The sequence below is a fragment of the Geotrypetes seraphini genome, chromosome 6 (assembly GCF_902459505.1).
Source record: "Geotrypetes seraphini chromosome 6, aGeoSer1.1, whole genome shotgun sequence".
Lineage (NCBI taxonomy): Eukaryota > Metazoa > Chordata > Amphibia > Gymnophiona > Dermophiidae > Geotrypetes > Geotrypetes seraphini.
In genome coordinates, this window is record NC_047089.1 from 238,174,149 (window position 1) to 238,198,145 (window position 23,997).

General features: G+C 45.2%; 1 protein-coding gene across 2 annotated transcripts in view; it reads left to right on the forward strand.

The window, feature by feature from the left end:
• Nucleotides 1-5,614, forward strand: part of APOO (apolipoprotein O) — a 101,962-nt gene extending 96,348 nt beyond the window's left edge. For both annotated transcript variants that reach the window (XM_033949269.1, XM_033949268.1), the window contains exon 9: nucleotides 5,148-5,614. The gene's annotated coding sequence lies outside the window, so the exon portion shown is untranslated. The remainder of the gene's footprint in view (nucleotides 1-5,147) is intronic.
• Nucleotides 5,615-23,997: the final 18,383 nt, after the last annotated feature.

A 23,997-nucleotide genomic window follows, 5' to 3' on the forward strand; every position in this document is an offset into this window, starting at 1 on the left:
CCCCAGGTGGGACCTAAGGCTCCAGGGCCTATTCTGATTGGCCCACGCGCCTTAGGCCCCACCAGTAGGCGGAGCTTTAGGACGGATGGGCCAATCCGGCCTCATTTCTTCGTTGGCTGCCTGCCGGACAGGCGGGTTTGGCTCCCGTCTGTCCGGCCAACTTCCAAAGGTACGGGGAAGGGGGGTGGGGGGGTCGTGGGGGTCGGCCAGGGGGGTCGCGGGTCGGCTGGGGGACGGGCGGAGGTTCTTGGGGGGGGCGGTCGTTGGAGGGAGGGGGGTTTGCGTCGAGGGCAGGAGGGCCTGGGATCCCTCCTGCCCGTAATGTAGTGCGGGGTGGGGTTAGGGGGTCGCCGTGGCCAGGAGGGTTTGGGCTCCCTTCTGGCCCAACTACACAAAGGTACGGGGAAGGCGGGTGGGGGTGTCGTGGGGGTCGGCCAGGGGGGTCGCGGGTCGGCTGGGGGACGGGCGGAGGTTCTTGGGGGGGGGCGGTCGTTGGAGGGAGGGGGGTTTGCGTCGAGGGCAGGAGGGCCTGGGATCCCTCCTGCCCGTAATGTAGTGCGGGGTGGGGGTAGGGGGTCGCCGTGGCCAGGAGGGTTTGGGCTCCCTCCTGGCCCGATATTGTCGGGAAGTCGGCGGTCCTTCGGGGTGGGGGTGCGAGTGGTCCTGCCGGGGGGGGGGATGTATCGGACGTCGGGGAGTCGGCCGGGCAAGAGGGCTTGGGCTCCCTCTTGCTCCGATCGTGGATGCGGGTGCGGGTGGGAGCGCGTGCGAGCGGTCGTTCGGGGTGGGGGTGCGAGCGGTCCTGCTGGGGGGGTGAATCGGGCGTCGGGCGGGGTGGGAACTATGTTTAAAAACTTTTCTATACCGCGCTCAGGCATATAACGCGCGAGGGGTATGCGCGGTACGTAAAATCACGTATAACGCGCGCGTTATATCCGCGAAAATACGGTACTTGACATTGTGAATCTGCACTTAATAAGGGGAGTCTGAGGAGACTTCAGTCTTGCCCTTTGTGATAGTAACAATTGTTCTCTGAGAAGAGACTTAAGAATATGAGTAGTTTTACTGGATCAGACCAATGGTCCATCTAACCCAGTATACCATCTTCACGGAGGCCAATCCTAGTCACAAGTACCTGGCAAAAACCCAAATAGTAGCAGCATTCCATGCCACCAATCCAGGGCCTGTATTTTCAGCAGTTCTATCAAGATAACCTCCTGAATAAGTCAGACTTGTTTGATCTGAGTTTACTGTGTCTTTTCTGTTTAGATAAACATGTATATACAGTTTAAGGTCTTCTTACTTGTCCACTGATAATTTTGTGGCATGCTAGTGCCACACTGCTTTAATGTTATGAATGCAGGCTGAAGACAAAACAAAGCAAACTTGTACAATGATACAGGCAAAGTTTATTCAAATAATTGCGGTTAAAAACAACACCTTAAAATTAAACCACGGGACCCAACACGGTCCATGTTTCGGTACACGCCTTCTTCAGGGGTCCTAGGTTGGGAAGGAGTCAAATTGAACCGCAGATTTTGAAATCTATCAGCCCATGTACAAGTTCGTCTTCACACAGGCTTCAGCATGCTTTTTGCGGTTCATTTTGACTCCTTCCCAACCTAGGACCTCTGAAGAAGGCGTGTACCGAAACACGGTCCCGTGGTTTAATTATAAGGTGTTGTTTTTAACCGCAATTATTTAATAAACTTTGCCTGTATCATTACTGCAGTTCTCCTTGCTTTGTTTTGTCTTCGACCCTTTTACTGCAGATTTTGTTGGCTCTTCCTTTTTTTGTTTATGAATGCAGGCTGACCAGTGTTTTATGTCATGTCATTCTGCCTTTACTTATTCAGTTCAAGGACGGATTACAAAATCAAGAGAGTCGAGCCAATTAACTCAGGACTTACAATGAAGAAAGTAAATATCTTCAAAGCATAGTCGATTCTATTTCCTGAAACAGAAAATATTTTAATAATTTCCTCAATTTAAAGTAATGATCGCATGAAAGCAAACTTGGGCTCCTTTTACTCGGTGATGGCTCCTCAGACCTGGAATACCCTACCGCAATATATAAGAGATGAAAATGACCTCAATCGATTTAAAAATAACTTTAAAACATTTCTTTTTAAAGACGCATTTAAACTTTTTTCCTCCTGTATCCAAGTTTGTCAGTACATTTGTTCGTCTCGCCCAATTTAAATAGTATGTTAATTTTATGACTTACTTTTATATTTTGTTTGTAACTCACTTAGTAAATTATGGATAAGCGATTTATCAAATACAAATAAACTTGAACTTGAAACTTGAAAGCCTCGCTAGGGCCTTAACGCGCGGATTAGCGTGCGCTAAACTGCCATGCACGCTAGCCGCTATCGCCTCCTTTTGAGCAGGCGGTAGATTTTCGGCTAGTGTACACTACGGTAATCCGGTGCATGCGTTAAAAACACTAGTGCACCTTTGTAAAAGGAGCCCTTAAAGGGAAGATGAGTCCATAAATTTGCAAGCTGACATTGGATAGACAAGGATAGTTGTCTGATAGATTTCAAATTCATGAACATTGGAAATTTAAATTGGAACAAATTTCTAGTAGATTATTTATTAGCTCCTTGCAGCAGTATTGCCAAATCGTAGTTACCACTTAAGAGTTTAAAAACTGTAATTCCTAGTTTAAATTTTATTCTGGCTGTAACAGATTGCAAGTGTTCTGATTTCCAGAGGCCGAAAATCAACCCATCTTGCTGAATTTTGAACAAATAGCCAGCACTAGGTTACAGTAATCTTAGTTTGACAAAATCAGAGATTGCACTAGTGGAGGAGCAAGGTCACAGATATGGTGAATATATTTATTTATCTGAGCTTTTGAGAGAGAATATAGAATATCTGGGCATAAATTTCAGGAGCCTGATCTCTGGTCAGCAGTGGTTTCTCACTATGTCGCAGAGCAGTGTAGGTGTAATGGAAAAACTATGACTCTGAGCTTTGGCCTGCCCTAGGATTACATGAATTACAAACTGATGTTAGGACAGGAATCCTATCTGGCTAGATGGCCTGTTACATTCTGTTTTGGGGGCAGTTTTGATACCGTCTGTGCATATGTAACACTTTCAAGCTTGCAAGATCATCTTCAAAGGGAAATTCCCTATGGAGTTTCCCTTGGAAAATTTGCCTGATAGGGAACAGTGGGAACTTCGGGGAAAAAAAACACAAAACAAAACATCCCTATGTGTCCTTTTGCTGTCTCTGCCCCTTTTTTTACCCATGAAAATATTTCTTTGCACAACGTGTAATTAAACTCTGAATTCATTGCTAGAGAATGTGTTGAAATCAGTTAGCTTAGCAGGGTTTAAAAAAGGCTTGGATAATTTCCTAAAAGAGAAGTTCCTACGGCATTATTGAGACGGCTTGGGGAAATCCACTGTTTATTCCTAGGATGAGCAGCATAAAATCTGTTTTATTACTTGGGATCTAGGTTGGCCACTGTTGGAAACAGGATACTGGACTTGATGGACCTTCACTCTGACCTAGTATGGCAATTCTTATGTTCTTGCTTGTTTATTTAATATGTTTTCTATCCCATTCTCCCCAAAGAGCTCAGAACAGGTTGCAGGTTGATAACTGCTTTTATAAATTACGCCATATTAGATCAATATCCAAATTTCTGACCCCTAAATCTATCACAATACTAATTCATTCATTAGTAATATCGAAACTTGATTACTGCAATTCTCTCTTTCTCAACATATCATTAAAAGAAAAAAGGAGATTACAATTGATTCAAAATACTTCAATAAAATTAATATACAATGCAAAGAAATATGATCATGTTTCCCCGTTGTTAATAGACTCTCATTGGTTACCTATTAGCCATAGAATCACATTTAAAATAATAATACTTATCTTTAAAACTTTAGCATGCGGCGAACCTCAATTCATTTCCAGACTTTTGATACCTTATAACACACAACGTTCACTCCGCTCTTCCAACCAGAATCTTCTTTCAGTTCCTTCCCTAAAAATCATCGGTACTAGAAGGGCCGACATCTTTTCGGTGACTGGTCCCCTATGGTGGAACGCCCTTCCCCAATACATTCGTAACGAAAAAGATATTTTAATATTTAAAAAACTTTTAAAATCTTATTTATTTAGAGATGCTTTTAATGTTTAAAGTATTATAAATTTAATATTGCTGAGGTTATTACTTCCCTTACCTACTGTTATTTCCTTATTCTACCCCAAACAAAAATTGTAACTTTTATCTTTTCCTTCCCACTGTATGTTTGTTCAAGTTAAATGTTCTTATGTTAAAATGTCAACCCCTTTGCACTTGATATATTTTTTGTAATGTACATCGCTTAGTGATTATAATAGGCGATTTATCAAATTGTGTTAATAAACTTGATAAACTTGATATAGTTTACATTTTACAATTTGCCATAGTTCGAGTTCAAGGTTGTTGCAATACAAGTGTTATCCTTGACACATATTTGGGATTGACTACCAATATACATAATATACAGTTTACAAGATAAATTTTACAGTTACAGTGCAAGATACAAATTATGTTTTTATACTAGTGTGACACAAATATGTACTTTTACCCCCAATATGGTGATGTAGGGAGGACTGTACTTTACAAAGACCACCTTACACAGGTAAACTCTTGGTGACATTTAAAATGTTATTTGAAAATCACCCCTCGCCCCAAGACGATGCTCAGCACATAGGAATGCATGTAATAGGCCAGGAGTAGGCAATTCCGGTCCTCGAGAGCCGGAGCCAGGTCAGGTTTTCAGGATATCCACCATGAATATGTATGAGATGGATTTGCATGCACTGCCTCCTTGAGATGCAAATCTATCTCATGCATATTTATTGTGGATATCCTGAAAACTTGACCTGGCTCCGGCTCTCAAGGACCTGAATTGCCTACCCCTGTAATAGGGGATTTATGCCGTGACACATATGGCCTCTTTTACAAAGCCATGCTAGCGGCCCCGAAGCCCATAGAGATTTAAAGGGCTTCGGGGCTGTTGCCGCGCAGCTTTGTAAAAGAGACTGATAGTGCATGTCACGTGACGAACTTTGTATTCCTTTTATCCCTTAGAAACACTATTAATGATTCTCCATTTTTTCTTTTGATGCAGACGAACCTTTTGGAAAAAGGACGACTTATAAAGAGAGCCTGGAGAACGGAGCTATGCTTTTATCCCAGTTGATCTGATTTCTTTCTTGAAGGGCCGAAGTTCTGTTACACTGAGCCTGTTGACATGCACACAGCTATCCATCTAGGACAGGGGTGTCAAAGTTCCTCCTTGAGGGCCGCAATCCAGTTGGGTTTTCAGGATTTCCCCCATGAATATGCATGAGATCTATTTGCATGCACTGCTTTTATTGTATGCTAATAGATCTCATGCATATTCATTGGGGAAATCCTGAAAACCCGATTGGATTGCGGCCCTCGAGGAGGGACTTTGACACCCCTGATCTAGGAGCTGACTGTTCCACAGCTGGAGATTTTGCTGCCGTTGTCTCGGAGCGGTGATCCTTTTATTGTTTATGTATATAATGCTATATCATAACGTATTAAATTAAACCAAAACGCCTACTTTCACTGCACTGTCCTATTCTCTTTCTAACGATATGTCCAGAGTGTTGATTAGGCGCCATGAGGTGTCTACAGAAAAGGCACTTGAATCATGTTGGAGCGCTTACTGGCATTGAACTTCAAAAGAGGTGTGGTTGACGTTCAGCATTGCTAAGCGTGATTCTACGTCAAAGAGAGGCACTGGAAACGTAGGCCTGTAAAACCTTGGTGTTATAATTGGCTATTAAAGGTGCGGCAATTGACCACGCCATTAAGAAACCAATTAAAAACTAATTAAGAAAAGTAAGCACCGCGAGGAGCCTACAAAAAAAAAAAAGGGCCCCTGAATCATGTCGGAGCAGATGCTTATCAGCACTGAACGTCAAAAAAGGCGTGGTTTATGGGCAGGGCTGATGTTCGGCACCACTAGGTCTGATTCTACTTCGAAGATAGGTGCCGGTCTACATTTCCAGCACCTGTCTTTGACACAGACCGTGATTCTCAAAACGGTACTGTAGTTTGAGTGATGTGTGACCAGCGCCGGCCAATTCCGACACTGTTATAAGAATCTGGGCCTATGTGGATTATCCATAATCAATCCCTTGCCTCATCCACACCTGCAGGGGAGAAGGGGAAAGTGGAAAACTTACAGCAGTAGGAACGTCTGTGGATTTTTTTTCTCCAGGGAAGGGATGGAAATAGTTTTGTTTAAATGTTCTTGTGCTTGAGGGCACAACTCCTTGGGAACTTGAAAAATAGGAGTCAACTACAGAAATATTTATGCCCGTTTTTTTCTTCCTTTGAGCAAAAATATCAACATGCACAGATTTCCCATATCTCTGTTTTTGTCCACGAGCTGAATGTTCTCTCTGTTTTCAAAGTGCATACCAGGGACATCGGTATGCACTTTGAAAACATTGGTTGGCGGTTGAGCTGCGAATACATTTTAAAGTGGTTTCATTGATATATAAAATGTTTATAAGGTATGGGACCTGAAAGTTTATTAAGATAAGTGGGATTGCTTCTGATTTCCATCATTCTTTGAAGCTCAGTATTTCAACAAGTAACTATATTTATTTGAAGCCTTTGATGATTAAATCTTTTGAATATGTAGGAACCAAACTTTGGAATGATCTTCCTGCTGAATTAAGGAACGTTTCTTCATATTATATCTTTCAAAAAAAGTTTAAACTCATTATTTTAATTGATTTATTGTAAATTTGCTGAGAACTTTGATGTATTATTTTAAATATTGATATCCACTTAGATGTATCTTTTTTAAAAAAGAATATTGTTATCTGCTTAGAATCTGATTGGAGATTAGAGCAGAGTATCAATGTTATATAGAATAGACATAGCCAGATGGGATACTTATCTAAAGAGCTATAGGGATACTTATCTAAAGAGAGCTAAATATCCTTATGTAGGTGCTTTTGGGTTGAAAAATTATTCAAATTATTTGTGATAGGCAAAGGGACAAGTCTAGAGGATGATTTGCACGTAAGTATCCCTAAGACTCTGTGTAAACCTGGTAATAAAGCAGACAAGGATTGTGTATGTGTGCAGTGGTTAGAACTATGGCCTCAGCACCCTGAGGTTGTGGGTTCAAATTCCACACTGCTCCTTGTGACCCTGGGCAAGTCACTTAGATAGATTGTGAGCCCACTGGGACAGATAGGGAAAAATGCTTAAGTACCTGAATGTAAACCACTTAGGCTATAAGTGGTATATAATACTTAAATAAATAATATAGAAGATTAGATATACAGTATTAGTATGGCAAAGCAATAAGCAAAATTTAGCAGCAAGGCTTATCAATACATAGTAGAACAGTGAGATAGCAATATGTGTATATGAGAGGGAGATCATTCTGAACTTTTCCCTTTTAAGGCAGTCATTGAGAGGTCTGAGGTCGAGTATTGGACGAAGGCCTTGTGTCTTCTTGGGAATCAGAAAAAACTTTGAACAGAACCCCTGCTTGATCTGAATGGGTGGTACTTCTATGGCATTGTTTTGGAGAAGTGAGATTTCTGCTGCCAATTGAGACACATGTTGAGGAACTGTGGATGGTGGTGGCATTCTGGAAGGTAGGGTATGGGAGTGGAACAGGCTTGAGTGCCGGGAGCTGAGAAGTTGCTTTGAGGTAAAAAAGCAGTGCTCTTCTGCAATCTAAGGAATGAAGTTTGTCCTCTGCCTCAGAGGCATGTGGAGATGGAAAAAAGGAAGGCAAAGGGATGGTTTGGTTGAGATGGAAATCCGAAACCACTTTAGGTAGGAACTTAGGATGAGTTCATAGCTGCACTTTGGAAAAAATTGTAAGTATGGCTCATACTAATTATTCTTGAGACATAACTAATGGTGCTGCCTAAGAACCACATGCCTAAAAGATCATGACTTACGCTTGGAACTTAGCAATGCTTTCTATCTCACCCCTTCTATAGAAAGGATAACTCACCACCTGTAGGCCGCCTGGAAAAGTCATTTGGCTCCCTCTGTTGCAGGTCTCTCCTTTCCCTCTCAGACTCTAAGCTAAAGTTTCACAGATAACTCCTGGGCAAGGACGTGAAGAAGGGATGACTCAGTTCCAATGTGTCTGGGTTCGTTGTGACAGGCTGTCGGCATGGAAGCTAGGATACACCCAGCTCTTCTCCGGAACTATCTTAGTTGAAATTGAATGCTGCTAAGACCAAACTCTTATGGATCGGTCCAAAGTTAGATTTTCTTTCCTCAGCTGTGACCTTAGACTCAGGAGAATCTCTGAAAATTGAGTTTTCCTCACTAATATTGGGTATTGTTATTGATTCATCTCTTACATTTAAGGATCAGCTAAATTCTCTTGTTAAAAAGTCTTTCTTTAGCCTCCGTATCCTGAGAAGAGTGAGAGCGCTCTTTCATCAGCAACACTTCTCTGTATTGGTTCAGTCAATTATCTTGTCAAGGTTGGATTATTGTAACTCAATGTACCTGGGTCTCTCAAAGGTCAGTCTGCAGAGACTTCAATTGATACAGAGCACCGCTGCCAAGCTCATTTTTAGTAAGAGTAAATTTGATCATGTAACCCCATTGCTCAAGGAATTACATTGGCTTCCAGTGTACCTTAGAGTTCAATTTAAGTTTGTTTGTATTGCATTTAAAATTCTCTTTGGCATCTTTATTACTTTGATTCCTTTAGATTGGAATGTACACAGAAATTAAAACTTATATTTCCTCCCCTTAGGGGTGAGAACAGAACTTTCAAGAGATTCAGCCACTCTCATTTTCAAACTAACTAAGCTCTGGAATGAGTTTCCGTTTTCACTTAGAAGTCTAGGTCCCTTCGTTTTATTTCAGAAAGCTCTGAAAACTTTCTTGTTTACTAAACACTTTGGAAACTAAGCCATTCTAGATTACATTTTTCTTCTACTATATTTATGTACTATATTTACATTATTGTAAACCGAGTCGAGCACCTTTTGGTTGAAGACCCGGTCTATAAAATTAAGTTTTAGTTTAGATTCTACCCAATACCTGTAGTTCTGTTCCTTATGGCCACTGAGGACATTGGCCACTCAGTGATACTCAGAGGACTAAATGTTGGTGGAACAGCAGACAGAGAAGTGTTTCTCTCTCTGATTAACAGGTTCACCCTAGTAGAATCACTGTCATATAAGACTGAAAAAGAGATACATCTCCTCTCCCTAATTGTCTGCTCTTGTCCAGCAAAAGTGCTAGAATAGTTCTCTGATTGAATGAGCTGGTCATACATAAGCTCCTTGCCTTGGGTGGGTGCATGGACAGTGCATGAGCTATAGCTCTGGCCAATCGGATCACTAAGCTGACCAGATGATAATGGTCATTAGCTTGGCATAGGAATGCTTGTCCTGTGGATGATATAATGAGGACCCTGGCCTTGAAGTTGGCTGTCCTTATCAAAGCTGATATGGCTAGTGCCTTACAAGATGGTCAACAAGATTACCACATGCACTGCCACCTCCTCCCTAACACCCTCACTTCCAACTCAAAGAAATACCTGAGGAGGGTGGAAATCTGCGTGCCTTGTCAGCTGAAGATCTGCTCAACTGAATGAATTCTTAAAACTTCCCACCACTGCCGCAGCCGGCCGCCACACATGCTTAGTTTTGAAGGAGGGGAGGGAGCAGTAATGACAACATGAGGGCACTATTGCTGGTAGCCCAAGGTTTTAAGAGTCCATTCAATGAGGTGGTCTTCGGCTGATGGAGCTTGTGGATCCCTGCCAGCCACACTAAGGAAACATAGTAACGTAGTAAATGACAACAGGTAAAGACCTAAATGTTCCATCCAGTCTGCCCAATTACAAATCCATGATTAAGTTCAATTGTCTTTGTTTATTGTCTTTCTGGGTTATAGACAGTAGAAGTCTTCCCAGTTTGGGTTCCAGCTACTGGAGTTGCCGTCGAAGCTCATTCTAGCCAATCTAGACCATCACAAATTACTGGAGTTCCCATCAAAGCCCACCCCAGCCCATCCTAAGATGAATAGCCATATACAGGACACAAACCATTCAAGTCTGCCCTGTACCAGTCTTGGTTCTTCCAAATTTGGCCCACTCTATCTCTGATTGTTTGAAGACATATCTTTAGACCATGGGCCCTTATCTGTATCAGATAGCTGGCAACCTCTAGTTAAAACCTGCTTTGATCAGATTTTCATGGTAAAATAGACTTCCCTGATTTAAAAAAAAAAAAAATGCTTCTTTGAATACCTCAGGAACATGATTTCACTGTTGTTCTGTCAGAGCAATTAAGTTATTTGCAAGCTCTACAAAATCATGTTATGACCTTTTGACTTTGTGTGTGTTAGGGGATTCTAGTTTAATAGGTATTTGGTTAATCGCTTATCTTTTTTTTACTATGCGATATACAAAGTAAATTAATAAAAACAAATACAAAAATTCAAAAAAAAAACACACAATGACAAACAAAGAAAACGAGAGGGATGAGGGGAGAACTACAATAAAGTCAAAAAAAGGAGGGAAAGGTTACGTTTACTGGATTTTTTAATAGGCTGTGATAACCTTTTTGTTGACCTACATAAGAATTCTCCAAACATAATGATCTGTGTGAGTTTTTATGCCCAAAGTTTCTGTCTCCCATATTGGTTTCATATAAAGAAAGAGTCTGTGAGGTTTTGCAAAAGCTCACATCCCCTGTAGCATTTTGGGAGGATTCTTTTCTATGGGTTCAATGGAGTTTCAGTTCTCTCCAGAAGAGGTTGGATACAGCTTCAATGTTTTATTTTTTTAAATGGCTTATGGTGCTCTGCTTTGATTCTTCCCTTCCAGCAGTGACATTGAACTGTTGCCATCCTAGTATCCAATCATAACATTTCATCAACCTTGACCCCATTACCTTACCCTTATTTGATCAAAGTTGTTTTCAATACCAGAGAGTTGCCAGATCAGTGTTGTTCCTTTGTTACGCCCCTACTCCGCCCACTTTTGAATCTAATGGCTGAAATTTTCCACAAGTCCATGTGCCAGTGGACGGATGGAGGCATGCCTGGAGCCAGCTTCTAAATGTTATTTTGTAGGGCTCAGAAACAAGCAGGCGCAGGTCTGACTTGGAACATACAAAATGAGGCATTTGGGGAGCTTAGCAGTCGTATTTTCACAAAGCTGACTATTAAACTTCATAAAATAAAAACTTAACCACTGCTAGTGGGAGGGATGTTTGGGGGGGAGTGGACCTGTGTGGGAGTGAGTGGTGCAGTGGTTAGAGCTACAGCCTCAGCACCCTGAGGTTCTGGGTTAGAATCCTACATTGCTCTTTGTGACCCTGGGGAAGCCACTTACTCCCCCATTGCCTCGGGTACGTTAGAGAGCGTGTGAGCCCACCGGGACAGAGAGGGAAAAAATGTTTGAGTACCTGAATAATTTGTAATCTGCATAGAATTGTAAGATATGCGGAATATAAATAGTATCCAGTATGCTCTATGGTGGATGGATTATTCCACTGAGTCGGTTACCAAACCCTGGCAACACACAGTGGAAGCCACCCTGTGATGTTTCATGGCGCAGTACAGGAGTGGTTTGCCATTGCCTTCTCCGGTGCAGTGTGTGGCTCCACTATGTTGCTACTTCCCAACATAGGGCCCCCTCAGCCTACAGCAGTGGTCCCCAACCCTGTCCTGGAGGACTATCAGTCAGTCAGGTTTTCAGGATAGCCCTAATGAATATGCATGGGGCAGATTTGCCTGCCTTTCACCTCCATTATATGCAAATCTTTCATGCATATTCATTAGGGTCATCCCAAAAACCCAACTGGCTGGTGGTCCTCCAGGACAGGGTTGGGGACCACTGGCTTATTGCACCTGGAATCAGATCTTTCAGTATGTGATATTTGCTACGCAACGATCGTGAATTTAAAGTATTGATTTTGCATTAGAGCATGTGGGGTTAAGAAATGGTGTGGTTTGAATTTCAAGGAACGAGGTGCAGTAAAGTTAATAGGTCTGTGACCCCCACAAAACTGGGATTTGTGAAGATTGTAAGTCCATTGCAAAATGAGAAGAAGGCGAAGGAAAAGTTATAAAACAAGGAATGTGTAAAAGAACCAACCATATCTGTTTTCATAGGACGCAGGATCTCTCTTTTTATCTACTTTACCAAGAAGGTCTCCCCTTCCCCTTTAATATTGCTCATCCTGGAATCCTTGGAAAAGCTTGTCCCAAAATAGATCCAGAGTAAGAACAGGGCCACTAGCTAACCCAGTGGTCAAGTGGACTGATAAATACTCAAAATCTTGGATGCTCATTCAAAATGGAAGATTTGATCATAAATCAGTGTCTTTGGATTGAGAATTTTTCATTCTGGGAAGTGATTCAGACACTCATTTGCAGTGATGATAGTTCACTGTAATTGTGTGTTGGGTTTTTTTTTTTGGCGGGGGGGGGGGGGGGTTTACAAAAAAAAGTACTTGTGTACAAAGTACAAGATTGCCCATTTGATTGCTCTTTAAGGAGGTCAGGTGATGTGATTTTCCAAGCAGTAATGGATAGGTTTGGCAGAACTGCTGTGTCAGTTTTTAGAGCTTGGTGCCAAATCCGCCCTCAGGCTGCCATTAAGTTCCCTCCTTGTGTGTCAAGGCCCTGACTGGAGTGTGAACAACTGAAGGCAGAGAGCCAGGACTGCTTTTTTTAAAATTTAAATCTCATACTTACACCAGCTTCTCTGTCATCCAGTACAAAAAAATACTGTAGTTCTTGAAGGAGAATATTGTTACAGACTGTTAATGTCATTCCCACCCTAGTAATATGTATAAATTCACCTTTGTCCACTGTGCCTGTCATAATTAGATTGTAAGCTCTTTCGTGCATGGACCGCCTCTTGCGTGTTTAATGTACAGGGCTGCGTGTGTCGGGTAGCGCTTTAGAAATAATAAATAGTAGTAGTAATGTCACCAACCTAAAGAACAGCCTAGATATTTAAATTAATTTGGGGTCCAGTAACGTCTTTTGTACAATTTTTATAGTTCTTTTATCCTTCTTTTTGTTGGTATAATTCAGGCACATCCTTCCTCCCCCCCCCCCCCCGGATGTGCCTGAATTATACCAACAAAAAGAAGTGTGATTCCTTGCTGTAATTGTGAGGTGGGGGGGGCTTATATTGTTGCACTGATACTGATTGAATTTAAGTGCTTATTTGTTATTGTTACTGATATGAAAATTTTGTTGCACTTTTTGTTAGTAATGAAAATCAATAAAGATTTATATATATAAAAAAAAAAAGAACAGCCTAAGATGAGAACTGAAAACAGGACAGCATAGTCAGGCAGAATAGCAAGGCCCGTATGATGCTTCTTACTTTGGTTTTTAATGTATCATGCCACATATGTATTTTTTTTGGGGGGGAGTCAAAGTGTGTACAAAAAGCAATGTTACTTACCGTAACAGTTGTTATCCAGGGACAGCAGGCAGCTATTCTCACTAGTGGGTGATGTCATCCGACAGAGCCCCGATACGGACATCTTGCAAGCATGTCTTGCTTGAAGAAACTCAGAAGTTTCGAGATGCCCGCACCGCGCATGCGCCAGTGCCTTCCCGCCCGATGGTCCGGGCGTGTCTCCTCAGTTCAGGTAGCTAGCAGAGAAGCCAACCCAGGGGAGGTGGGTGGGACGTGAGAATAGCTGCCTGCTGTCCCTGGATAACAACTTACGGTAAGTAACATTGCTTTATCCCAGGACAAGCAGGCAGGTATTCTCACTAGTGGGTGACCTCCAAGCTAACCTCAATGGGATGGAGGGAGAGTTGGCAACTTAGGAGAACAAATTTTGTAACACAGTTTGGCCAAACTGCCCATCCCGTCTGGAGAAAGTATCCAGACAATAATGAGAGGTGAACATATGAATCGAGGACCAAGTGGCAGCCCTACAAATTTCCTCAATCGGTGTCGATCTGAGGAAGGCTACAGAGGCTGCCATTGCTCTGACCTTATGGGCTGTGACCTTACAGGGAAGGGGTAATCCAGCCTGGGCATAGCAGAAAGAGATACAAGCCGCCATCCAGTTGGAGATGGTGCGCTTCGATACAGGTCGTCCCAACTTGTTTGGATCAAAGGAGACGAAAAGTTGAGGAGCAGTTCTGTGTGGTTTGGTGCGATCCAAGTAGAAAGCCAAAGCACGTTTACAGTCCAGAGTGTGAAGAGCTGATTCTCCAGGATGAGAATGAGGCTTTGGAAAGAACACTGGAAGCACAATGGATTGGTTGAGGTGAAATTCAGAGACCACTTTAGGCAGGAATTTCGGATGAGTGCAGAGGACCACCTTGTCATGATGGAAAACTGTGAAAGGTGGGTCCGCCACCAAGGCCTGAAGCTCACTGACCCTGCGAGCAAATGTGAGGGCCACCAGAAAACCACTTTCCAAGTGAGAAACTTTAGTGGAGCCTTGCTCAGAGGCTCAAAAGGAGGTTTCATAAGCTGAGAAAGGACAACATTTAGATCCCAAACCACTGGAGGCAGTTTGAGAGGAGGATTGACATGAAAAAGTCCTTTCATAAATCTGGAAACCACAGGATGAGAAGAGAGAGATTTCCCTTGTAGAGGCTGATGGAAAGCCGCAATAGCACTCAGGTGGACTCGTATAGATGTCGACTTGAGACCAGACTGAGACAGATGTAAAAGATAGTCCAAAACAGAGGATAGGGAGGCTCGCTGAGGCTCCTTAGAATTGGAAATACACCATGAAGAAAATCTAGTCCATTTTTGGGAGTAGCATTGACGAGTAGCAGGCTTCCTGGAAGCCTCCAAGACATCCCTCACCGCCTGGGAAAACTGGTGCGGAGTTACGTTGAGAGGAACCAAGCTGTCAGGTGGAGAGACTGCAGGTTGGGATGAAGCAGAGACCCCTGATGCTGAGTAAGCAGTGAAGGAAACACTGGAAGTAGGTACGGTTCCCTGCTGCTGAGTTGAAGTAGAAGGGAGAACCAAGGTTGCCTGGGCCACCGAGGAGCTATCAGAATCATGGTGGCATGGTCGGACTTCAGCTTGACCAGAGTCTTTTGAATGAGAGGGAATGGCGGAAACGCATACAGAAAGCGATTCCCCCAATCCAGCAGAAAAGCATCTGCCTCGAGGCGATGAGGAGCGTAGATCCTGGAGCAAAACTGAGGCAGCTTGAAATTGTGGGGAGTCGCAAAGAGGTCTATCTGAGGTGTTCCCCACTGAGCAAAGATCTGATGAAGGGGCTTGGAATGGAGTGTCCATTCGTGAGGCTGGAGAAGACGACTCAGTTTGTCCGCCAAGACATTGTCCCTCCCCTGAATGTAGACAGCTTTGAGGAAGGCGTTGTGGCGAACCGCCCAATCCCAGACTCTGAGAGCTTCCTGGCAGAGGGAGGCCGAGCCCGTGCCCCCCTGATTGTTGACATAATACATGGCGACCTGATTGTCGGTGCGAATGAGGACCACCATGTTGTGAAGCAGATGTTGAAAAGCTTGAAGAGCATTGAAGATGGCTCTGAGCTCCAGAAGATTGATTTGATGGAGTCGGTCCGCACAGGTCCAGAATCCCTGAGTGCGAAGCCCATCCAGATGCGCTCCCCAGGCATAGGTCGAGGAATCGGTTGTGAGAACCTTCTGGTGGGGAGGAGAATGAAACAGCAAACCTCTGGATAGATTCGAAGAGGTCATCCACCAGAGTAGAGACTGCCGAAGAGCAGGAGTGACTGTGATGTGTCGAGTCAACGGATCCGACACCTGAGTCCACTGAGATGCCAGGGTCCACTGAGGAATTCTGAGGTGGAGTCTGGCAAACAGCGTCACATGAACTGTAGAGGCCATGTGGCCCAGGAGGACCATCATGTGTCTCGCTGAGATGGTCTGGCGAGAAGACACAGACTGGCAGAGATGAAGAAGAGCATCCATGCGCTGAGGAGGAAGGAATGCTCTGAAACGTATGGTATCCAGGACAGCCCCGATGAAGGGAAGAGACTGGGTCAGCTGTAGATGAGACTTGGGAAAGTTGATCTCGAATCCCAAACTCTGCAGGAACAGAATCGTTGACAGGGTCGCTGAGATGACCCCTGAGGCCGAGGGAGCCTTGATCAGCCAGTCGTCGAGGTAGGGGAATACCTGAAGACCTTGGTTCCGGAGGGCCGCAGCCACCACCACCAGACATTTGGTGAAGACTCTGGGGGACGAAGGCAGGCCGAATGGAAGCACTCGATACTGCAGATGGAGATGCCCCACCCGAAATCTGAGGAACTTGCGAGAGGCCGGATGAATGGGAATATGAGTGTAGGCCTCCTTGAGATCCAGAGAGCATAACCAGTCGTTCTGCTCGAGGAGGGGGTAGAGAGAAGCAAGTGTCAGCATGCGAAACCTCTCTTTGACTAGGAATTTGTTGAGGACCCTGAGGTCCAAAATGGGTCGCAGGTCGCCCGTCTTCTTCGGAACAAGGAAGTACCGGGAGTTCAGTTGGTCCGTCAGGACCAGCTCCACAGCACGAAGCCGGAGCAAAGCCTGAGCTTCCTGAAGAAGAAGGGCGGTCTGAGTCAAGTTGGAAGGATACTCTCTTGGAGGGTGGTCCGGAGGGACCCAATGGAAATGAAGAGAGTATCCTTCCTTGATGATAGTAAGGACCCAGAGGTCGGTTGTTATGGCCTCCCAGCGATGATAAAAATGATGGAGGCGCCCTCCGATGGGAAAAACAGGGGGAGACAGAACGAGGTTGGTTATGTCCTCGATGAGACAGTCAAAAAGGATGAGTGGTTTTAGGGACAGCAGGCGACTGAGACTTAGGCTGACCCTTCTGGGGAGGCTGTCGCTTCGCCGGTTGCCTCGCAGGTGGAGTTTGCCTCGGCTGATAACGCCGCTGATAAATCAACGGCGGGCGAGAAGGTCGAGACTGCTTAGGCTTCGGCCGAAGGATAGATTGGAAGGACTTTTCGTGGTCAGACAACTTCTTCGTGACAGTCTCGATGGATTCGTCAAAAAGATCCGCCCCAGCACACGGGACGTTCGCCAGACGGTCCTGAAGATTCGGGTCCATATCAATGGTCCACAACCAGGCCAACCGGCGCATCGCCACCGAGCATGCCGCCGTTCGGGCTGAGAGCTCGAACGCATCATAGGCAGATTGCATCAACTGAAGCCGAAGTTGGGACAGCGAAGCAACCACTTCCTCAAACCTAGCCTGGGACTCGATGTATGGTGTGAACTTCCGAAGCACAGGTAGAAAAAATTCCAAGTAGGCTGCAAAGTGGAAATTGTAATTCAGGACTCGAGACGCCATCATCGAATTCTGATAGATGCGTCGACCAAACTTATCCATGGTTCTGCCCTCGCGGCCCGGAGGCACTGAAGCATAGACCTGGCCAGGATGAGACCGCTTGAGCAAGGATTCGACCAGGAGAGACTGGTGAGAAAGCTGAGGACCTTCGAAGCCTTTATGATGCACCGTGCGGTACCGCACATTCAATTTGCCAGGGACCGCAGGGATAGAGTAAGGAGACTCGAAGCATCGTATGAAGGTCTGGTCGAGGAGCTTGTGCAGGGGAAGCCGCAAGGACTCTGCCGGAGGACGAGGCAAGTGCATGGTATCGAGGTACTCCTTGGAATATCGAGACCCAGCATCGAGAGTAATGTCCATGTCATCTGCCATCTTCCTGAGGAACGATGAAAAGGACAGTTGGTCCGCCGTCGCCGGTCTGCGAGACGGACTAGAAGAAGAAGAGGCTTCAGGCTCCAGAGAGGCCTGCGAGCAACAGGACGAGTAGAAAACCTCGGGGTCCTCGAACTCCGGGCCCGGAGGAGGAGACCCAGTCGAAGCAGCATACCCCAACCGAGACAATTTCTTCTGAGGCGAGACAGTCGAGTGCCGAGAGGAATGCTTCGAAGAATGTCTGGATCGATGCCCCTCTCGATGCCTGGAAGGGGATCGAGCCCGTCTGTGAGAAACTGGGTCAGACGCCTCCAAGGAGCAGATCGGGCTCGATGCCGTTGATCGCAGAGGCGGAAGAGTCGGCGCCTCCCCCGACGACGCCCAGGCTTGATAGGGGGTTCGGAAGAACTCGTACTGCTTCCTTCTATGCCCAGGACTGGGTGGCCCCGAAGGTGGACGCCACACTGAGTCATGGGGCGGAGTAACCGGTTCCAAGGGAGGCAGGTCACTAAACGAGGCTTTCTTCGAGGGGATGGGCTCCAAGGGAGGCATATCACTAAGGGAGGCCCTCCTCGAGGGAATCGGTTCCAAAGGAGGCACAGCACTAACGGAGGACCTCCTCGAGGACCCGGACACCGCTCGCCACTCCTCCTCGCCGAGCAACGAGGTCGTGAGGCGAGGAGGAGGAGGAGGGGGCGGTCCGCCCCTCGAAGCCAAAGCTGGGAGGTCACCCTGGATGGTGGCAATCAGCCGAGGCCCCATGGTCTGCATGAGCTCCACGAACTGAGCCTCCAGAAGGGACCGCAACGAAGCCGATATGGAGGGATCCGCACAAAAGGGGGCCCTTCCGCACGGTCTCCGCGCTCCTTCGGTGCTGCGTGCTTCTGCTTGCCAGTCTTTGGCACCTTGAGCACCACCGGTGGAACTGTAGGGGTCGATACCTGCTCCGAGGAGACGGAGGAAGGCACCGGCGCCGAAGCCGGGGCCAAAACCGGTGTGAACGATGCCGGTTTCAGGAGGCCTTAAGCAGCCGGGGAGGCAGAGGGCTTCGCTGAAGGAGTCGAAGCACCCGTCGATGTCGAAGCTGCAGGATCCGATGAAGCTTCCATCTTGAACATGGACTCCCACAGTAGACAGCGGCGCTTAAACGCTCTCGCCGTCAGAGTGGAGCAAGGCCGGCACGATTTCGGGAAGTGATCCGGTCCCAGACACTGTAAGCAGCGTCGATGAGGGTCCGTGAGCGAAATCGCGCGCTGGCACTTGCTACACTTTTTAAAACCGGTAATCGGCCGGGACATAGGCCCGAAAAGCTCCGCCGCAAGGTCGAAGGCGCGGGGCCCCAGCCACGCGGCCGACCCGGTATCGGAAGGAAAAAATTGTTTTTGTTTTTTTTTTAAAAAAAGAAATCAAAGAAATAAATAAATGCACAGGAGAGCCAAAAGAACTCAACCCGCGGCAAAACAGAAGGCAAAAAAAGAGATTCAATGGGCGCAAATTGAAGATAGACTTCTCAGCTCCGCGGAAGAAAAAGAACTGAGGAGACACGCCCGGACCATCGGGCGGGAAGGCACTGGCGCATGCGCGGTGCGGGCATCTCGAAACTTCTGAGTTTCTTCAAGCAAGACATGCTTGCAAGATGTCCGTATCGGGGCTCTGTCGGATGACATCACCCACTAGTGAGAATACCTGTCTGCTTGTCTTGGGATAAAAATAGGTTAAGATTTCAAACTTTAGCACAAGATAGAGAGGAAGTGTTCTTGAATGTGGTAGAAAGGCTTTCGTTTTCACACGAAATATGCAGAAGTTAGAACTAGGACTGTTGCAAGAGTGTTAGGTGGACTTTGCACAAATCCTTTTACACCCCCCCCCTCAATTATCTGCGAAGCCTTTGCATCCCTGCTTGAGATTTTGATACGTACACTGAACCGTCATGGTCACCCTGAAACCGTTACTCCCAGACCAATACTGTCAACATACATAAGCGGACATCGTATTGAGATATATTTCCAAAAGATATGGGGAGTGTATGGCACAGTGATTGCTGAAACCGCGAATCCGGAGGGAGAAGTGTATAGTGGTACCAGAAGCATGGTTTACAAGAACTTAAAATATAGGAAGAGAAGGGAAAAAAAGGTTTACATGAACTTATATATGGAAGAGAAGAGTAAGGGGGGATAGAATTACATTTTAGTGAAAAGCCAGGTTTTCAGTTGCTTGCGGAATAATTGGAGGGAGCTCAAGTTCCGCAGTGGCTCAGTAAGGTCAAAGCTGTCCTTAAGTCAGATTTGGATGTAACTCAGAACTTGTAGATTTTAATTCCTATTGCTATGAGCATCGGAGCAGTTACCCGTCACTGTTGGCGCTAAAACCTGCGCTACGCGTTTCTAAAAGAGGGGGAAAGTTAGGTATCCCCCCATCCATTCCTTTAAGGTGGTGGACACATTTATATGAAGATATGTCGGTACATTCCTGAACACTGAAAATGAATACCCGGTTTCAATATTTGTCTGCCATTTTTTCCTAACCAGTTCAATTACAATCCTATGTACACAGTTCCATTCCTTGTTTAAAGGCAGAATATAAATAATAAACATTAGAATATTGTGTACAATTCTGGAGGACACACTTTCAAAAAGATATAAAAAGGATGGAGTCGATCCAGAGGAAGGTTACTAAAATGGTGTGTGGTCTTCATCATAAGGCATATGGGGACAGACTTAAAGATCTCAAACTGTATACTTTGGAGGAAAGGCGGGAGAGGGGAGATATGAAAGAGACGTTTAAATACCTACGTAATGTAAATGTGCATGAGTCAAGTCTCATTTGAAAGGAAAGTCTGGAATGAGAGGGCATAGGATGAAGTTAAGAGGTGATACGCTCCGGAGTAATCTAAGGAAATACTTTTTTTTTTTTTTTAACTCTTTATTTAAATTTTAAACTTTTGACATAATCATCAGTCAAATAAGAAAAAATACAGTATTAACAGAAATATTCCTTGCAAGAAAAACTTCTTGGAAATTTAAACAATGGAAATAATAAGTCATAATGTATAATTAGTCCTTAATAAATGGCGGAGGAGCTGTAAATAGACTGAAAATTTAAAAGGAAGCTTTAACAAAGGAAAAATAAGATGGAGCTCCCCTTCCTGCTTTCTGCGTCTGCCAATGACGTAACTTCCTGTTTCCGCCCGGGCGGATTGCGGCAGAGGCAGACACGGAAAGCAGGAAGGGGATCCACGGGTGACGTAGCTGAATCACTGCCAAGGCCGGCAGTTTTTTCAGCTTCACGAAAGGTAAACGGCCATCGGACAGGAGAGAAGACTGGGAACATGCTGGGCCACGGGGACTACCCAGAGCCTTGGGACCGGGCCGTGAGAAGGGAAGTTCCTGTCTGCCTGGAGCAAGGATCCGAGATGTTACCGCCTGTCTAGATAGACTTCTCACGCCCCAGGACCACTTCTCCATGATTCTCATCCACGTCGGAACGAATGACACTGCCAGGAACACCCCAGAGAATATACCTAGAGACTTTGGAACCCTGGAAGAGAAGCTAAGGCGGACAGGAGCACAAGTGGTCTTCTCCTGGATCCTCCCAGTTAGAAGCAAGGGAAGAGCCAGGGATGAGCGTATCCAGAGGACCAACGAGTGGCTACACAGATGGTGCAGGGAGATGAACTTTGGATTCCTGAACCATGGAGAGGCACTGCAGGGACTTCAGGGACCAGAAGGACTCCATCTAACCAGCAGAGGTAAGAACGTCTTCGGACACCGACTAGCCCGCCTGCTTCACAGGGCTTTAAACTAGGTAAGTTGGGGGAGGGTACCAGTGCAGTAAGTAACTATCCTGAGGAGAGGAGGCCATCGGACAGGAGAGAAGGCTGGGAACATGCTGGGCCACGGGGACTACCCAGAGCCTTGGCACCGGGCCGTCAGAAGGGAAGTTCCCGGACCATGACTCCCAGGCCGGGAACACCTTCCCCTCATGGCTTGCACCTGGGGGAACATTACTAAAAATATTTTTTTACATTGGGGGTGTCAAAAATGAGAGCAAGGGTGTCAAAAAACAATGGGCCCCGGGTGTCACATACCCTAGGTACACCTCTGGACCTGGGGGGGGGGGGGGTGGATTTTTCTTCTGTTTTGTGCTGCAGTGCTGTACATCTATGGAAAGAAACATTTAAGTAAAAGCACTAGACAGGATGAGGTGACAGTTGAACCTGTGGTTTCCTGGAACCTCTGCAAGAAAAAGTATTCCACAGAACCTGACGTGTACGCGAAAACCTTTGTTACAAGAAAAAAGCAAAACTAAGCATTTGAAAGTTAAAGGTTTCAGGCAGAGGCTTTAGTCCTATTTTTGGGGCATAAGCTTTGCAGGCACTGCCTTCTCTTTGTGTAGTTTCTCTTTGAGGATAATTCTTGACTTTAGTCAATAAATTCTCTGTTCAAAATGATGCAAAGAGAGATTCCTGGCGTTTTATTTTTTTTGTTGTTGTTTTAGCCTGGTCCATGAATCTGGCCCTAGAAGCAGCAGGAAACTAGAGGGAGGGTTTTTGTTTGTTTTTGTAATTTTTTTTTGGGGGGGGGGAAGTGCTAGATTTATTATTTCAGACTGCGAGCAAGCTGCCGTGCATCCTGTTTGCAGATGTTTTTGCCCCCTTTTTTTACTTTTCTTTCATCTTTCAAGGACAGCGGAGACCAGAAAGCTGTAGTTCGCTCTGTCAGTGCATAGGTCTGGTAGGTTTCTACAAGCAAACAGAAGGTCCTTAGAAGGCCAAGGCTCTCCCCGCACGGGCATAGATGGTTTGCCTGCTTAAAGTGAGTGAGGGGGCTAAAGGAACAAGGTGGGGAGGGGGAAGGACTGCCTCCTGTCACCAGCCAGACTGCAAACACTCTTTCTCGGTGTCAGGTCAAAAGCGCCGCAGAAAATTACTGTTTTTATGGCTCCGACGGGGTGGGCGTGGGGGGGGAACCCCCCACTTTACTTAATAGAGATCGTGCCGTGTTGTGGGGGCATTGTGGGGGGTTTGGGGGGTTGTAACCCCCCACAATTTACTGAAAACTTCACTTTTTCCCTCTTTTTAGGGAAAAAGTTAAGTTTACAGTAAAATGTAGAGGGTTACAACCCCCCAAACGCCGGCGCGATCTCTATTAAGTAAACTGGGGGGGCTCCCCAACAAAAACCCCCGTCGGAGCACCTAAAAACTGTAATTTTCTTCGGTGCGCGCCTCCGTCTTGCGCTCAGTTGTCGGCGCGCGCCTTTGTCTTTCGCGGGGTTGTCTATGAACCCTCTTTCTCTCATACACTCTTATCTATAAAAGCAACCTTCCCTCCAGGAGCTTCAACTCTCCCAGCAGCAGAGCAATTCAGTCAAATAATCCCCCAAACCTTTGTATTTCTTGATCTTCTCCTCTCTTTTTCTTTATTATTCATTCTTTTTTTTTTCCAATGTTTTTATTAATTTTATAAGATAAATGTACAAATCCTATATAATAAAACCCTAAGCGCGCATGCGCACTTAGGGTTTCATGTTTCCTGCCGCTGTGTTTTCTGATCTGTGGCCAGATTCTATTTTAGAACACGACGGCAGGGAACACTCTGGAGCTTCCCCCCTCCCGCCCTCACTCACCAACCGCTGCCGACGCCGCTTGAAAAGGAGCCTTAGCAAATTAGAAAATGTCCAGACTATTCCTTATGTACTTCTAAATATCATGACAATTCTTATGTAATCCGCCTTGAACCGCAAGGTAATGGTGGAATAGAAATCACTAATGTGATGTAATATCACTGGACTTACCTACTACTGGGGAGATATACAATATTATTCTGTGATGATTATTGTATCACTACTTATTAATATCACAGCTCTTATAAATAAATACAAATAAATATAATTGTAATATTAATAGTGAAGTGTTCAGACCAATACCCGTGAATTCTGTGGTCTCACCGAACTGGGGTACTTTGGGACCATCATAACACTTCTCTTGTCCCTTTGCCAGCCTCCTTCATTTATATATCTCAATGAGTCTTATTGTGTATACTTGTAAATAATCAAAATACACTTATCTTGATGACTACTTCAATAGGCTTGGCCTCATTTTCCTTAATTTCCAGCTGCGGTGAGATTAAAGTGCTTAATTCTTAAAGTGCTTGTGCTAACAGTGCTTGCTATTATCATCCGTGCTTGTTAAAATTGAACTTAAGCCCGGCCCCCCGACTCGAGTTTCGGGTCCTTCGTCAGGAGGGGTCCCTGTTAAAAACACAAATTTAATTAAAACCTAATTAAAACTTAT